At 38.2% G+C, this 11,997-nt stretch overlaps 1 pseudogene across 1 annotated transcript in view; it reads left to right on the forward strand.

Moving 5' to 3' along the window:
- Positions 1 to 200: 200 nt before the first annotated feature.
- LOC309801717 (piwi-like protein 3) overlaps positions 201 to 11,997 on the forward strand; it is a 34,857-nt pseudogene continuing 23,060 nt past the window's right edge. Inside the window, exon 1 of the transcript in view lies at positions 201 to 520. The product of the transcript in view is annotated as a piwi-like protein 3 (transcript). The remainder of the gene's footprint in view (positions 521 to 11,997) is intronic.

The following is an 11,997-nucleotide window of genomic DNA, read 5'->3' on the forward strand; positions in this document are numbered from 1 at the left end:
GTGGGCAGGGAGTCTGCAGTGTGTGAGGCAGGTGGGGAGAGAGAAGGGGCAGGCTGAGGGGCACTGCAGTCTTCCTTGACCGTCCTTAATATGATTCAGGATCTTGTTCCACTGACAGTCAGTGTTCTTCTCCAAGGTGCCTGGGTTTTTGGCAGCAGCTAAGCGCAGAAGCTTAGGAGGGGACAGCTCACCTTGATCCCATGTCAGTGCCTCGATCCCTGATGGGAGTGACCTCAGCCCTGGCAGCGGCAGAAAAAGCGGCAGGGGAATCCCCCTTGCAGGGCCTACTGCTGGTAGATACCAGGGAAGAGGAGCTTTTTGATGGGATGCGTGAAGACTTTTCACGCTGCAGCTCCTTCCCAGCCATCAGTGAGCCTGGTGATTTGGGCTGGTGGTCTTCACCCAGCACTTCTTTTGTTGGCCTCTCCAGCAGCAGGGAGCAGCATGCGGTTGGGGCAGAGAACACCATGGCATGGGATGGGACCTTCACCTCCCTCTCCTTTGGGGAAGGAAGTGGGAGGTGACTGGATGGTACCAGATTCCTAACGTTGACTACCTGCTCAGGGCAGAAGTAGTATTTGGAGTACTCTGATAGCTATCCTAATAGATAACATTTTGTTCATTTCAATAGTTTTAATGAGAGAGCTGGGAACTAGGGACACACAGCATCAAGGTTTTTATAATGCATTTTGTAAGAGTTCTTTTTAAGTGTGTACAAATATAGAAAATATATGCACTCATATACACCTCTGTTGTTTTATTTAGCGCTTTACAAGAGCCCCTCAGTGAAGGGGTAGTAGCAGCTCTCAGTATCCTTCCTTTATGATGAACTTAATTTATGCAAAGTTACATCATAATTTATTTGTAACTGTGAAACTAGACTTAGTTATTGAGTAGACCCTCCCTAGAAACCTATGGCATTAATAAAACCAACAAAAATTTGTTCAATTTCCAATGATACACACACTACAGACTGAATTATGGGCCATCCATTTTAATGAAGGGAAGAAGTGCTGTAACAAATACAGAGCAAACGGAATATGAAGTTTTGTCCTCCATTAATATTAGTGACGGGTAAAGTGGGCTCCAACGCCTTCAAGGTAGCTGTAGACCATCATCTCTGTGTCATGGGCAGAGGGATGTTCAGCCAGGATGTCTTTCTCTGTCACTGAGAAAAATTTCCATAATATATAATGATACTTACTGAAACAGATATGGGGCATTTGGGTAATTAGGAATCCGTTAGCATATTTTTCTCTCTTCTCTTTTTCATATATGTCATCTTTTTCAGCAGATGTGTTTGGCTAATATTGGGAGGTAACACGAGTAAGAAAGGATATGATAAGATTCCTTAGACATTCTTGTTTCTTAAAAAAGAACTGCTTCCTTTCTCTGTTAGAAGTAATTTCATATTCAGATGGAAAGCATGGCTTCCCGAAGCTGTTAACATGTTCACTTAGTCTTGGATGTGACCAGTAGCACAGAACTCTGGTGGAACTCAGTAAGACTCCAAATGGTAGCAAGTCAGCATGTCATGGAAAGCACACCATAAGCAGGGTAAAAACTAGATGTGCAGGGGCAGCAGGAATGGTGGCAGGCACACATATTGCACGTGTCTCCTCTGCTCATGCGTACATTTTATCATCCCATAAACGTTCCTTACAAAACGTAAGTTCAAAGATAAAATTATTAAGAATTTCAAGACAGCAGTAGCAGAGCATGAAACCAAGCAAGCGTGGGGCCTTCCTGAGCATTGTTCATGAGGGACGTGATAAACTGATAAAACAACCAAGGCTCTGAGATACCCACACCATGTCAGTGACAGAAGTCCAAGCTACAGATATTGAAGGAACCCTCAATGCCGCTCAGGTACCGAAAGCCCTGTCACTGAGAATGAACCAAAATATAAATTTGGGAGGATAATTTATGGACATTTAGGACTTTGGATTTTTAACCCACAATAACAAGAAAACTTCATTTCAAAAGAAAGTGTGAGGTCTTCAAGTTTGCTTTGGTTATTGAGGGTCCTTTGTGGTTACATAGCAATTTTGGGGTCGTTTCTTCTATTTCTGCAAAAATAGGGGATTTTGATAGGCATTGTATTAAATCTGTAGATAGCTTTGTATAATATGGACATTTTAACAATAGTTCATGAACATGGGGTATCTTTCCATTTATTTATGTCTTCCTTAATTTCTTTCAATAATGCTGTAGTTTTTGTTTGTTTGTTTGTTTGTTTTTTTTTTTTTGCGGTACGTGGGCCTCTCACTGTTGTGGCCTCTCCTGTTGTGGAGCACAGGCTCCGGACGCGCAGGCTCAGCGGCCATGGCTCACGGGCCCAGCCGCTCCGTGGCATGTGGGATCTTCCCGGACCGGGGCACAAACCCGTGTCCCCTGCATCGGCAGGTGGACTCTCAACCACTGCGCCACCAGGGAAGCCCAATGCTGTAGATTTCAGTGTACAAGTCTTTCATGTCTTTCGTTAAGCTTATTCCTAATTATTTTCTTCTTTTTGATGGTATTGTAAATGGAACTGTTCTCCTAATTTCTTTTTCAGATTGTTCATTGTTAATGTACAGAAATGCAAGTGATGTGTATATGTTGATTTCTTACTCTGCAAACTTTGCTAAGTTGTTTTATTCTAATAAATTTTTTGTGAAATATTTAGCATTTTCTATATCTTTTTCAATAGTTTCCCTTTCAGCCTAAGTGTATCCTTAAATCTAGGGGACATTATGACCTCCATCTGAGGCTTTCATCTTAATTATCAACTTATTCAGAGTCTTAGTTGGTTAATGTTCTCCTTATTGTTTGCCACTTTGGAGAATCCAACAAAATGTTCTACTCAAGGTGAGACCTCTTTTCTCTTCCACCTCTGAACCTGAATATCACTTATTACTTACTTCATTCTCTTAGAAGTTTAGCATTTGAAGTTTAAGTGGTGATCCTTCTTAAAAGAGGTCAATATGCTCACCGAATTCAAGACCTCTGGTGAGTTGTGTCAAGTGTATAGGAATCATATTGACTTCTTGGCTGTTAGCACCCCTGGAAACATTTCTAAAGTGGCATTTGAGCTTGATATTCAGGTTTATTGGACACCACATTAAAGAGGTTAACAGAATAAGAGTAGGCTGGTCTTTCCTAAAGCAGACTTTATTCAAGAGTGACCTTGTAGCCACGTGCATCAGGCTCATCCTCATTGAGTCACTGAGAGCCCTCAACCCCCCTAAACTGTAAACTCCTTATAGACAAGAATTATATTTTATAGCTGTTGTTCCCCTTCCCTATGCCTAAACATGCCTGAAATAGAAGGTGCCTCTACGAACAGGTGTTGCTTTATTTTAAACTACATTAAGTACATGTATATGTTCATTTCCCTCTGGGAAAGGAGGCTGCATTCCACAGGATTCAAATATCAAGCCTTTAAACTTCTTTGAACCCATAGATATATAAGTAGTTGCATAACTATCCTCCCTCTATACAACTCTAAGATGATCATATCAAAGTATGGTCATTAATTGTTTTTAATTGCAAACAGATAATAAAGCAAAAGGAACTTATTCCACCAAAGTAAAGGCCAAAGTTCGAAAAGACAAATTAATATGGGATTTGTTACTATTTAAATAGTAAAGAACACTGACAAGAAATATCACAGTGCTGGTTGCTATTATCATCTTTTCATTTTCCATTACAGTTGTTTATATTATCTTCATGGAGTTTCACTGAAGTTATCAAGGTTTTTGAATAGTCAAATTAAAAACCAAAATCCCTTGAAATGCCAATACAAAGAAAAATGAGTCAGAACATGAAAAAATGCTTTAGACAAGTTGACAACACATATTCTTTGCTCATTTCTCTTTTTGAGAGAAGTTCCTTTTTATTCGCACCCACATGTACAAGACACTGAATAAAATACAACCCCATCACTCGATGGTGATAAAAAAAGGAAAGACAAGCTGTTTCCAGAAAATTCCTCTATTTATTCCTAGTATCTTGTTGCATCTGGCAAAAAAGAGCATTTTGAAATATTCTGTGAAGTTTTGTATTTTATAATTTGCTTATTTATCTCAATGTAAACATTAAAAACACATGAGAAATATTTTGACATTTGGCATTTGACTATTCCTATCTATTTCCTTAATGTTTCCTTTGCCTCCTATGATGATCTTTTGGGATAGACAGCACATACCGCTCTCATACTCCCCAGACTCTACAGCCCCATACACATGCAAAATAGCTTGTGGGGATGTGTTAACATACACTTGGTTGAGGCAGGAAGGCTGTAGAATACATCGTTTATACACCTCAACATTTTAAGTGTTTTTGGAAAGTAACCCTAGTTTGAGTGCAAATTCCATCGATTTATCAAATGCATTTCAGGTATACCTAGATATGTCCAGTCAAATGGAAAGGCTATATTACTGGGAGACTATTTACATGAGCAAGTGAAAAGAAATCAGTGGAAGAATATATTATAACCAAGAGTCAGATATAATAGGTCAATCAAATAGAATGTAGATCCCAGAAGCATATCCACACATATAAGGACAATTGAATTTTCAACAGAGGTTCAAAGCCAATTTAGAGGAGAAAGGATAGTCTTTTTGACAAATGATGCTAGAAGCATGTAGTACACGGATATTGTGCATAGATAGCCATATGCAAAATTATGACCTCTGATCCCTACTTCACACCATATAAAGAATTAACTAAATGTAGATGAAAACATGAATCTCTAAAACATGGACAGAATCTTTTTGACCTTGAGTTAAGTGAAGATTTCCTACAGATGATACCAGAAACAAGATCCATAAAGGAAAAAAAGTGATAAATTGGGTTTCATCTTTGGAAGCCATTATTAATAAAAGCCACAGGTTGGAAAAAAATATTTACAAATTATATACATGAAAAGACTTGTATCTCTAACACATATAGAACTCTCAAAACTCAGTAATTAGAAAAAATTTTAAAAATTAACAGTATGGGTAAAAATATTTTAAAAGAGATCCTGCCAAGGAGGTGTACGGATGCAAATAAGCACAGGAAGTTGCTCACTGTAATCAATTATTAGCTAAATGAAAGTGAAAGCCCCAGGAGATACCACTACATTCCTATTGAATGTCTAAAATTAGAAAAGTCCAACCACACCACTTATTGGTGAGGCAGTGTAGGAACTGGAAGTCTTTTACACTGCCAGTGGGAAGGAAGGTGTCATAGTCACTTCAGTCAACAGTTTGGCTGTTTCTTTATAAGTTGAACATACACCTACCGTATGATCCAGCCTTTCTGCACCTAGATATTTATGCAAGAAAAATGAAAGTATATGTTCATACAAAGACTTGTACATGGATCATCATAGCATCTTTATTTTTAATAGACAGAATTGTAACAACCTCAAGCACGCATCAACAGGCGAATGAATAAACGTACTGTGGTATCCTCATACAGTGAAACACTACTCAGCAAAACAAAGTGATAAACTATTGATAGCCACAAAAATATGAATTACTCTCAAAATGATTACATTGAGTAAAAGAAGCCAGATAAAAGAGTCCTCACTGTGTGAATCCCTTTATATAAATTTCTAGAAAAATGCAAACACATCTATAACGATAGAAAGCATATCAGTGGCCATTTGGGGATGTGGAGGGGTGGAATGTGAGGGGGGAAAAGGGGCTTTATGAATGAGGCATAAAAACACTTGCAAGTGATGGATATGTTCGTTTTCTTGATTGTGTTGGCAGTTCCATGGGTATATGCATAGTTCAGAACTTAAATTGTGTTCTTTAAGTATGTGCAGTGTACCGTGTGTCCGTTATATTTAACAGAGCCATTAAAAAAGGCTAAGAACAGACGTTTGTCTCGACAAATGTAGCAAAGAACAGAAAAGTCAAGTACAGTATGATCTCTGTCCATTGAATTTTCCTATACTTTATTTCCCTCAAAAAATATATCCCAGTTCTTAAAAGAGATGGGACTCTTAATAAAAGGTAAAAACAAAACAAAACAAAACAAAACAAAAACCGGCAAAGCCATCAGCAGGGTGAGCTCCAGCTACTTTTCAATTGTGAGACACTAGGTGCACGGTGCAGACATGCCAGGATGTTTGTTCTTCCTGCACAATATTTTAGAGAGGAAATTAAACCACCCCTGTTAAATGCCTGCAAGTGACGGCCAGAGTGGAGTTTGGAGAATGATGGCTGTGATCTTTAATATGGTTGTGCCTTTGTAAAGACTCTCACTCAGAATTTCCAGGGTAATTTTGGAGTCAACTTGTTTTTGTTTTTTGGATGATATATATGTCTTAACTCACCTCAAGAATATATACACGTAGACTTGAAGTTAGGGACCAGCTGGTATAAATTTGTGTGGTTATCTCCTGACCTTACCTTGTAGCTTCCTTTTGTTCCTTGATTGTAGTTAAGCTTCATCTTCCCTCAAGGCCTTTGTATTTGCTGTTCCCATGTCTTGGAAATAATATTTACAGAAAAATTGTCCATAAATGATTCCTTTCTATTTGGCACTCATCTCTTAAAGATATTTTTTCCTTGATTGTCCTACGAGCCTAACTCAGTCCCAATTTATCAGATTACCTTACTTCTTTCACAGAATAATAATAAAAACAAATATTATCTTTGGTGTCTCTTTGTATTTAGATGAACTTCTTCCCAAAGAACTCAAGCCCCGCAGTGACAGAGGTTGTTACTTTTCTTATCTCTTATTCTGTGTCTTAGAACTGTGTCTGGCATGTAGTAATCACTTGAGGTCTGTTGACTGGGTAAAGAAGATGTGAGTAGATGAACAGATTTGGAGTTATTTGAGGTCGTGCTTAATGACGGCTGGTGTTGGTGATTCAAATTGTAGGTTTTAGAGTTGGAAGTGATCTTGCTGGTCTCACAGCTACAGCAAAACTCTCCCTACTGTAACATCCCTGACAGACGATCAAGTCTGAGCTTGAATAACTGTATATGGAAGACCCTAACCAGGGCACCCTCCTAGTTCTCTTCAAGCAGATCACAACTTTCCATGGGAGTTTGCTCCCAGTTATTCAGCTGTAATTAGGAGAAAACGGTTTGACTTACCCACAATCATCTTCTCATTCTCCCTGTTCTAGTTCCTAGAGAATAGACAGGAAGAGTTTCCTCTAAATTACATCCTTTGGATTTGCATTCTTGCTTGTACCAAAATAAACACCATGCTATGGCAAAATTCCCCTTGATTGTCTGCCACTTATTGCTACATTGCTTGTTAGTGTTTAGAAATAATTTGTCTTAATGTTCCACATTATAACTGATGGAGTACCTAAATAAAAGAGCTCTCAGTGTTATGTCAGAAGCAATCATACAGATATTTTAACTTACCCTTTTCATGTATTTAATGCTGATGCTGTGTGGAATTGAGCAATAGAGTCACCACATTATTGCCATTGATGAAAAAACATATTTATGGTGAAATTTTTGGTAACTTTGAAAGCTTTACCTGATGCGGAAATTGTCAGCTACATCTTAGAGCTCTGAGCATTTCTCAAAAAGCTGTGATACGAAACATCTCTGCCTTTTCTTGTATTTCTGTTATGTTCAACCACTTCACAAAAAGCATTCTTCATATTCCTGAAATAATGATGGGCTTAGTTGAGATTCTTTTGGGACCTAAGGGACCCACATGTGTTCATAATAGTGTTGAGTTACACAGAGCCTGGATGTTTGGCTCCAGACTGAAAGCCCCATGGAGTCGCTTTTTCACATCTGTTTACCAGTGTGTATGAATGGGAGAAAACCAAAGTTCTGGTTCATTTGATCAAGGTGAGCCAAAGTCCTTTTACTTTTGCTGTGACAAACAGGTAAAGAGGTGTAAAATATCTGAAACCAGCCACTTAGGGTTTGGTAGAATGCTTAGAGAATATACAACAAAAAGAAAAACAAGTGAGTACTGCTGGCAAACTGTTTCAAGGACAGCTAACGAAATAATAATAATAGTAACAACAATAGTAAGGTTGATTTTAAAAGACTTAAGAGTGGCATAGATTCCTAACCACTCTACATGTATTAACTCCATGCCACAGCTTTGTAGAATGGGTGAGGTTATTAACCCCTTGTTTTTTAAAAAGGAAGTGAAACAAAGAAGAAACACTCCTGAAGTCCCACCACTAATAAGTGGTAAAGCTGGGGGAAAAAGATCCAGGCAAATTAATTTCAGAGTTAGTGGTCTTAACCAGTAGGTTATGTCCCACAGGTAATATTTGCACGTTTTGAAATCACTTTTCAAATACTATTTCTACCCCTAAAGTACACAGGGAATACCCAGAGAAATTGGCATTATAATTATTGTTATTTCTTTGCCAATAATCTGTTAACTTTTGGCAGTTCAGTATCCTTCCCCAACTTCTTAAAAATTCAGCCAACAATCCCAAAAAAATAAGGGCTAGTGAAAATAAATGTCTTCTAAATCCAGTTCAAGAGAGCAACTAAAACCTAAGGCCCCCAAGGATGTAAAAGAGAAAGCAAAAGAAAAGAAGAGACAAGAAGCCCAAACCCAATGATTAAGCTCCACGTTGTTAGGTAAAGGGGCACTTAACTAATGCTTCTTTAACACCTTGTGCACAGAGACATGGCTCTACAGAAGCCAAGGAGTCTCCCTTTCATCACTGATTCATGGTATGCTTCTGGCAGGGTCACTTCCTTCTTTGAGCCTCAAAGCTTTTCATGAATATAATGAGGGAATTAGAACAAAGTGAGTTCTCACAAGCCAGCTCTCATGTTCTCTCGTGGTACCTGTGAGTCTAGGTAAGTGCTGAATGTCGTTAACATGACAGGTTATATTTTTCTTAACCATTTCTCTTCTCCTGATTTTTATGTAATTTCTAATACATAGTAGAATACTAGAAAAGAAAAAATACCAAACTGAAAAGTAACTGATACACTAACTTTCCATTCTCATTTCACTGCCAATTCAGCCAAAAGCCATCTGTAGAATTCTGATGCAGACCATGAAAACACACTCTAATTGTTCCAAAGTCTTTGCCATACTTGGTAGTCCTGTGATTTCCATTGGCAGAACTATCTTGGACTGTCATCTGCAAATCAATGAAAAAGAAATTAAGTAATAGGAATACATATCAATGGTATTGGAGAAAGAAATCCTTGAAGTTATCTTATTGTGTGAACCTTCATCCATGTACAAAATCGACAAGAAAAGTTAAGCTTTAAAGGCAACATATTCCCATGAATAGAAGGGAGAACATAACACAAACAATATACAATGCTGAAATTATGTACATGCACATATATACAAGTGGTCTTGAAATATATTCCAGGATATTAATTGGATTAAGTTTTGGGGCACTAAAGCATTTTTTCTCATAGAGAACATTATTCTTTAAGACACATACAGACACACACATATCTGCCCTGCTGGCCTCTCATAGTTTCAGTTGATTCCAATCATTTCCCCATATATTTATTCTCAGATTAATGATTTTTTAACAAGTGTTCATCTCTTTAGAAATACCTGTGCCATGACCGCAGAGTGCTCAGATTTTTTTTGGCATTTGGTGGCATATGATGGGGAAAATGATGAGTTGTGTGACAGGAGAGGTACAAGGTGAACCTTAGAGTAAGTAAGACTTTGTGCATAGTTCTTAATCCCAAAAGGAAAAGAGAAGGATAGCAACAGCAGTCATTGGAATAAAGGACCTCTCAGATGAATCAGCATTAGGATAATTCATTGGTTACTGACTGTCCAGTCATTTTACGTTATAAAGTATTCCTGAGTGACTGCATCATTTTATGAAAGGATCTACCTAACTATAGCTATGTCTTGCTGGAATTAGTTTAGATGGCAATAATGTGCATAGAGAATGGCAATTCTGAATTCATGTCTTCCCAAAATTGAAGACACTCATTAAGGTACAAGTTTACCCAACACCAAAAATGATTTATCCATACTATACTAACTGAGACTGTGTCTTACCATTCTTGTTTGTTAAAGGAGATAACAAGGCTAACTTTTAGTAGAGTAATAGCAGTATACTTAGAAAATGCTTTCAGGTTAAGTTTTGTAAGCAAAGTTCAGTGTTCACCCACCAAAAGCAAATCAGCTCATTTAGTATTGCAGGAAATGCCTTCATACTTTTTCATTGCCACTAAAGGAATTGAAAACACCTGTTGGATATATTCCCTCCTAGAATGTCATTTGTACACTTATTCCTAATAGGACCTGTTATTTTAAAAGCAAACTCCTATTATACAGCGCAGAATAGATACTCAGTATTTTTAGTGATCACATGGTTTGGGGTTCTAAGATTTGGGCTCAGACTTGCATTTCAAGCATTGCAATCTGGGCTTGTTAAATGATTTCCTTGCAACCAGGAAAAGTTGTTTATCTGAATCTAGAGCCCAATTAAGTAAATGTGATAGTGGTGATAGTGGCTGATGAAGCAGACTAGCATAGCAGCTAGGGCAATTATGGACAAGTTCCTTTCAACCTCTCTGTGCCTCAGTGTCTTCCTCTGAAACTGAGTTTCTTCATCAATGGTGATAAATACTGGTACCAATCTGACAGACTTATTGGAAGAAATGAAGGAGTTCACAAATTTCCTAAAGGCTTAATGTTTAGCTTGTCATTACTAAATGCTGGTAATTAGTAGTAAAACAATATCCCTCTATTATTTATTATATCAAAATAATAATGATAAGGGCCTGTAATTTTATTTATTTATTTATTTAGTTTTGTTTTTTGCGGTACACAGGCCTCTAGCTGTTGTGGCCTCTCCCATTGCGGAGCAAAGGCTCCGGACGGCAGGGGCAGCGGCCATGGCTCACGGGCCCAGCTGCTCCGTGGCATGTGGGATCTTCCCGGACCGGAACACGAACCCGTGTCTCCTGCATCGGCAGGCAGACTCTCAACCACTGAGCCACCAGGGAAGCCCAGGGCCTGTTATTTTAGTAGTTCTATTTTTTGGTCATATAGTTTAGACTAACACATATTGTTTAAATGTGAAACCAAGAAGAAAAACAGTTTTGTTTCTTAAACCTGGTCAAGGCACCCAAATCACCTAATTCAGAAATGTTTCTAATTTGGCATCTGCTTTGAATCTGTCACATCCAGAGAAAGTTTATTGTCTCAGAAAGTGACAGCCTTGTATTTGTGTAGCATAGAAAAGAAGATACAAGCTAGATAAGATACATATACCCCTTATCCTAGTCATGCCACATAGAGTGCAAAACTATTCCTGCTGGGTTCAAACATTGTGATCCAGAGCCTGCCATTGCCTATTATCAGGAGCAGCAAAGGGTAAGAACCGTATGTGTTTTCCCTTAAGTTGGTCTACAACACAGATACTGTCAATCAGCGTCTGATACTACCCTCCCCATGGACAAACTTCTGTGCTCTTTTGAGCATGCTCAGATGGAGTCTACCATCAGTGTGGTGGGAGTTCACTTCGCTTCAAGTGTGTCCACATTGAAGGGTGAAATTAACACATACTAACGAAATTGTGGCTGTCCAAACTAGGAAAATAGTTAAAGAATCAGGACAGGAAGAATCAGGCAAATACTCATTTGGCATCAACCCAATAAAAAAGCTTCTTGGTGAGAAAATAGTTGCCAAAGATGAAAACCCAGAATAGTGCTACTTTAGCCTAACCACAGTGTCAAAGCAAATAACACACATACACAAAACGCAAAAGGAAGCCCTCTTCACACTAATGCCCCAAAGTCCTTTATGGGTCTTCAAATTGAGCAGGTATGTTGGTTGATTACTTGGGTAATTTCTCTGAAAATATTGTCAGTCATCACACTTGTGTCTCTGTGTATGTATTACTCCTTGGTATACGTGTATATAATTTACATATGTATGTATCATATATATCCTCACATTTGAGTACAGATAATAGTTTAAGCCCATAGGTGATAATAAAAATGGTTTAACAAAGATGATGTATTACTTATAACTAGTGTATCTGGTAAAAATCTCTGTTTGAAGATCCTTCAAAAGACC

This window comes from Mesoplodon mirus (assembly GCF_964341445.2).
Source record: "Mesoplodon mirus genome assembly, contig: SUPER_3_unloc_2, whole genome shotgun sequence".
Lineage (NCBI taxonomy): Eukaryota > Metazoa > Chordata > Mammalia > Artiodactyla > Ziphiidae > Mesoplodon > Mesoplodon mirus.